Raw genomic sequence first — 6291 nt, 5'->3', positions numbered from 1 at the left:
CCCTTCGGCCCACTATGTCTGTACTGTACTGATGATATGAGAGCAATAGCGATGTGCTCAGATGATGCCATGAAACATTTACACTCGAGGCATAACAACACTGGTTCTTAGAGTCACAGAGTCATACAGCACAGGACCAGGCCCTTCGGCCCAACTGGTCCATGCTAACCAATATGCTCCTTCCGAGCTTGTCCCACCTGCCCGCATTTGGCCCATATCTCTGTTTATAGCGATACAGCATAGAAACAGGCCTTTCGGCCCACCAATCAATCCTGTACACCAACACTAACCAACACACCAGGGACAATTCACAGAAGCCAATTAACCTACAAACCTGCACGTCTTTGGAGTGTGGGAGGAGACTAAAGCACCCGGAGAAAACCCGTGCAGGTCATGGGGTGAAGGTAGAGGCAGCACCTGTAGTCAGGATCGAACCCATGTCTCTGGCGCTGTGAGGCAGCAGTACCCTGGGGCAATGGCAAAGCTTCCTAATGCAGCCCCAGTGTGTGAGTTACAATCATAGAGTCAGCACAACACAGGCATTAGATGCAGTGACAAGCAATCTACAGCAGGCAACTCACATCACACTTCCCAAAATATACTCCACAACCCCACGCTGAAAACATAATTAGGTCTTTCTGCATTTTTGAACCAAAGGCAGAAATGCAGCATTTATATCTGCCAGTGGTAATGCAGAGAGGTTTGTACATAGAATCCTCTTTCACCAATGGGGGGGGGGGGGGGGGGGGAATCGAGAATTAGGGGGCACACGCCTGGGGAAAGGATGCCCCCCCCCCCCACATGTCAGGCAGCATCTCTGGAGAAATAGAAGATTCTGAAGAAGGATTCCGACCCACAATTCCGTCACCAATTCTGTTTCTCCAGAGATGCTGCCTGACCTGCTGAGTTACTCCAGCACTTTGTGTCCTTTTTGTAAAGCAGCATCTGCAGTTCCTTCCTCAGCATTACTGGCGAACATGGATATGTGATGTTTGCGGATTAGGACCTCTCTTTAGACTGAGGGAAACACCTGCCGAATTTGCAAGAAAGGTGCAAGAACAAAGGTGTGTTTATAAATCACCTGTTTCCAGATTACTGGCTGTGTCTCGGGCTCCATATCTCAAATTGGTACCGTACGCCTGGCCCATAATTAATGCAGATACTTCCCCCATGGTTCGGGAAAACAATGACTATATTATATATCCATTAAATGAAATAAATTAAGTGCAGATTAATTAAATTAAATCGTTTTGCAATGAAAGGAAATCCTATTTTCTCGCTGTGAATAAGAGACGACATTATGATGTTACTGCATCTGAGCAGTGAAGATACGACCATCAGAATTAAGTCCATTGTCGCAATTTTTATTCTGGTGCTTTTGTTAAGTAAGTTGTAAAGGATGCAGATATTCTCCAGGATGTTGCCTGGGCTTGTGGGCTGGAGTTAGAGGGAGAGGCTAGATAGGCTAGGACTTGATTATTTGGAGGGTGGGAGGATGAGGGGTGACCTTATTGAGGTGTACAAGATCATGAGGGGCGCAGATAAAGTGAACGCTCACAGTCTGTTGCCCAAGGTGAAGGATTCGAAATCTCCCACTAGAGGAAGGATCTTCACCACATGCATTCCATGGAACTCTCTGCCACAGAAGGTAGTTGAGGCCAGTTCATTGGCTATATTTTGTATTGTATTGTATTGTATTCAAATTTATTGTCATTGTCTCAGTTAGAGACAACGAAATGAATTTCCCTTACAGGCAGTATCATAAAAATAAAAATAAATAAATAATAATAAATAATAAAACATATTAAAAATAAAATAGAATTTAAAAAAAAAGCACAAACAGTGAAAGTCCACGCCACAACATAACACAGTGGCACCAAGGTGAGGAAGGCACCATAGTCCAGCCAGCCTCCCCTCCGTTCTTCCCAGATGTTCACTCGTGGTCGAGGCCTTCCTAGCACCCGCAGTCGCCGCCCCGGGTATATTTAAGAGGGAGTTAGATGTGGCCCTTGTGACTAAAGGGATCAGGGGGTATGGAGAGAAGGCAGGTACGGGATACAGAGTTGGATGATCAGCCATGATCATATTGACTGGCGGTGCAGGCTCGAAGGGCCGAATGGCCTACTCCTGCACCTATTTTCTATGTTTCTATCCAGGATTGCATTACACAGTGGGTAGAACACACCACCAGGGATGGTGGAGGCAGATACGACAGATGTTTAAGAAAGAACTGCAGATGCAGGAAAAATCAAAGGGAGACAAAAATGCTGGAGGAACTCAGCGGGTGAGGCAGCAACTATGGAGTGAAGGAAATAGGCAATGTTTCGGGCCAAAACCCTTAAGGGTTTCGGCCCGAAACGTTGCCTATCTCCTTCGATTGTGTACCTAAGATTTAGTGGGATATGGACTTAAGTGCAGGCCAATTGGACGAGCCCACTAAACAAACATCGTTGGTGTGTGGATCCCGTTGGAGGTGGCAGCAATTTTGGAGGATTATGTGTTGTATGTGACGTCTGATGGGGTGAAAGGAAGGGCCGGATTCTGCGCTCTATGACTCTACAACGGAGATGCAGTCTGTCAAAGTGGTCAATGACCCGACACATCCAATGTCCCAACCTCAAATAAATTGGAGATAGACACAAAAAGCTGGAGTAACTCAGCGGGACAGGCAACAACTCTGGAGAGAAGGAATGGGTGACGTTTCGGGTCAAGACCCTTCTTCATCCTCGACCTGAAACATAACCTATTCTTTCTCTCAGCCGACTCTACTTGTCCCGCAGAGTTACTCCAGAATTTTGTGCCTATCTTTGGTGCCAAGCAGCATCTGCAGTTCATTCCTACCCAAATACATTGGAACCTCTTTGCTCTTGTTTTGGAGAAGGTAGCAAAGGCCTCTGGCCTGCCTGACGTACTCCTGCCTGCAGCTTGCACACGGCACACTTCCTCTCCAATTATATTTAGCAAGTTTCAAAAACAGGAAATAATCACAGGAATGAGCTTCCATATCCCTGTCACGTCGACAAGGTGGGGCAAAGGGACTTGGGGGCTGGTGCAGGATTCCCAAAACGTTGAACAGCAGGTCGCATCGGTTGTAAGGAAGGCAAAGGCAATGCTAGCATTTATTTCAAGAGGGCTAGAATACAAGCACAGGGATGTAACGCTGAGGCTCTATAAGGTGCTGGTCAGGCTGCATTTGGAGTATTGTGAGCAATTTTGGGTCCCCATATCCGAGGAAGGATGTGCCGGCTCTGGAGAGGGTCCAGAGGAGGTTTACGAGAATGATCCCAGGAATGAGTGGGTTAACCTATGATGAGCGTTTGTCGGCACTGGGCCTGTACTCGCTGGAGTTTAGAAGGATGAGCGGGGACCTCATTGAAATTTACCGAATAGTGAAGGACCTGGATAGAGTGGATGTGGAGAGGATGTTTCCACTTGTGGGAGAGTCGATCGATTCGTTGGTTGGACAGGAGAGGAGAGGGCACGGGGGTCTGGTTCGCCACTGCTCCACTTGTGCCTCCAGATACACTCACTTCTGTCCCCTAGCTCACTCCTCCTATCGAAAGCTGGTGCATCTTGAATTCCTGCATCGTCCTAACAACATTGGTCCACAAAGACCCAGTCTGTTCGGCACTTTGTTAAATTAACAATGAGGTGGCTGTTCGTATCGCTGGCACTCTGATTGCCACAGTAAGGAACAGCAGCATCCTGCAGCATTATCATGAGCTTGCTGCTGGCCAGGGTCCTCTGGCTAAGTCATTGATGCCACACACTGACAGGCCTTGTTGTGTGCGTTTCGGAGCGGGTGACTCATCAAGGCCGTGGGCTGGTCTTCTACACAACAGAAAAATACCAGATTCAGCCCAAACCGGGATTATTCTATTGGTCACCAGGACTGTGGCATTTCAAATGCACGAGTTGATTCGCAGTCAATAAACCATGAGAAAAAAAATCTGTTTTTGCAGTCAGTGTGAATGTGAGTCAGTTTGAAACAGTAATGAGCTTAAAGTTCATTCTCAGGCCCTTGTCTTCATTGCCATGAATATTTTCCCTGGAAGAGCACGTCTTGTTGACAACACCACTCAGTGTGTCAGTGTGAATGGCTGAATTATCACCAATTATAGTCACTCTCACAGTTGTTTATCACTGTGGAGCAGCGGGTAGAGCTGCTGCCTCACAGCGCCAGAGACCCGGGTTCAATCGTGACTACGGGTGCTGTCTGTACGGAGTTTGCACGTTCTCCCCGTGACCTGCGTGGGTTTTCTCCGGGTGCTCCGATTCCCTCCCAAATCCCAAAGACGTACAGGTTTGTAGGTTGTGTGAGGAGGAACTGCAGATAGATGCTGGTTCACATCGAAGATAAACGCAAGATGCTGGAGTAACTCAGTGGGTCAGGCGGCATTTCTGGAGAACATGAATCGGTACAAAATGCTGGAGTAATTCAATGGGTCAGGCAGTATTTCTGGAGAGAAGGAACAGGTGATGTTTCAGGTCAAAACCCATTGTCAGACTCTGCTTCAGACAACTTCTAGGTTTGCAGGTTAATTGGCCTGTGAAATGGGTGATTGATACAATACAACAATTTATTTGTTGTCATTTGAACCTCATTGAGGTTGAAACAAAATTTGGTTTGGTTTAGTTTCTGCAGTCATGCACACAAGAAAAAGAACCAAGACACAACAGAATTTACACGAACATCCATCACAGTGAATCTCCTCCTCACTGTGACGGAAGGCAAAGTCTTATCTCTCCCCTGCTCTCCTCATTCTCCTCCCGATGCAAGTCAAAGCCCCCGGCAGGCGATGGCAAGCACGTCCTGCGGCCATTAAAGCCGCGCGGGGCGATGTAAAGCCCTCCAGGTACTTTTCAACCCCGCAACTCGGGGTTGTTGGTCAGCATGGACTCAGTGGGCCAAAGGGCCTGTTTCCATGTTGTTCCTCTAAACTAAACCAAATTAAACTGTTTGTACACACAGTTTCATTTACACCATTATGGCACAATGGGCTAAGTGTTCGGCTGGCAACTGGAAGGTAGCCGGTTCGAATCCCGCTTGGAGTGCATACTGTCGTTGTGTCCTTGGGCAAGACACTTCACCCACCTCTGCCTGTGTGTGAATGTGTGTGAATGTGTGTGAGTGATTGGTGGTGGTCGGAGGGGCCGTAGGCGCAGATTGGCAGCCACGCTTCCGTCAGTCTGCCCCAGGGCAGCTGTGGCTACAGAAGTAGCTTACCACCACCGAGTGTGACTGAGGAGTGAATGAATAATGCGATGTAAAGCGCCTTGAGTATTAGAAAGGCGCTATATAAATCCCATCCATTATTATTATTATGGCATTTCCTGCATCCTCTCCCACCCTCTCTCTCTCACCTACTCTAAGTGTAGCCACAACTAAATAAGTCTGTGGTAGACAAAAATGCTGGAGAAACTCAGCGGGTGCAGCAGCAACTATGGAGCGAAGGAAATAGGCAACGTTTCGGGCCGAAACCCAGAAGGGTTTCGGCCCGAAACGTTGCCTATTTCCTTCGCTCCATAGATGCTGCTGCACCCGCTGAGTTTCTCCAGCATTTTTGTCTACCTTCGATTTTCCAGCATCTGCAGTTCCTTCTTAAACACTAAATAACTCTGTGCCTATCCCATAGTGACCACTCTCATCTTCCTGCACAAGCTCTTTTCTGGCTACATCAGAAACAGCAGCAAAAAAAAAAAAAAAAGACACAAGGATCTGCAAGTGCTGGACTCTTGAGCAAAACACAGAGTGCTGGAATAACTCAGCGGATCAGGCAGCATAGCTGGAGAACATGGGTTGATGATGTTTTGGGATGGGTCCCTGCTGGTGTTGGGAGGCGAGGAGAAAGCTGAGGAGAGGTGGGGGCAGGACAAAGACTGGTGAGTGATGGGTGCAAAAGGTTCTCGACCCGAAACTTCTCTCCACAGATGCTGCCTGTCCTCTGGGTTACTCCAGCATTTTGCATCTATATTGAGCGATAGGTGGACACAGGTGAGGGAGGTTTTCATGGTGGCTCCACAGATGCTGCCTGACCCGCTGAGTTCCTCCAGCATGTTGTAATTGCACAGAGTGATTGGGAAACTTATCTTCACACCGGCCAATTCTTGCGTGCGTGTTAAGTTTAAACTATAGACTTAGTCCTTCTGCTTTTCTGGATATAGATTTCACACTCGCTGTAGGGTAGAAATAGAGTGAGCATTTTCGTGAGAATTCTCCCCCCTATTCTGGTTTCACCAGACCAGCGTTGTCATTGTCCACAACCTCTCTCTGCTCGACAGAAGCGAGCC

General features: G+C 47.7%; 1 protein-coding gene across 4 annotated transcripts in view; it reads right to left on the bottom strand.

Moving 5' to 3' along the window:
• Window positions 1-6291, bottom strand: part of LOC116988290 (proto-oncogene tyrosine-protein kinase Yrk-like) — an 89893-nt gene that overhangs the window by 57975 nt on the left and 25627 nt on the right. Inside the window, exon 3 of one of the 4 annotated variants that reach the window (XM_033044853.1) lies at window positions 4869-4875. The exons of the other annotated variants lie outside the window; for them this stretch is intronic. The gene's annotated coding sequence lies outside the window, so the exon portion shown is untranslated. The remainder of the gene's footprint in view (window positions 1-4868; window positions 4876-6291) is intronic. 4 annotated transcript variants of the gene reach the window in all.

Source organism: Amblyraja radiata, chromosome 27 (assembly GCF_010909765.2).
Source record: "Amblyraja radiata isolate CabotCenter1 chromosome 27, sAmbRad1.1.pri, whole genome shotgun sequence".
Classification (NCBI taxonomy): Eukaryota; Metazoa; Chordata; class Chondrichthyes; order Rajiformes; family Rajidae; genus Amblyraja; species Amblyraja radiata.
Note: the sequence above shows the minus strand (reverse complement) of the source record. Positions and strands in the feature narration are given on the sequence as shown.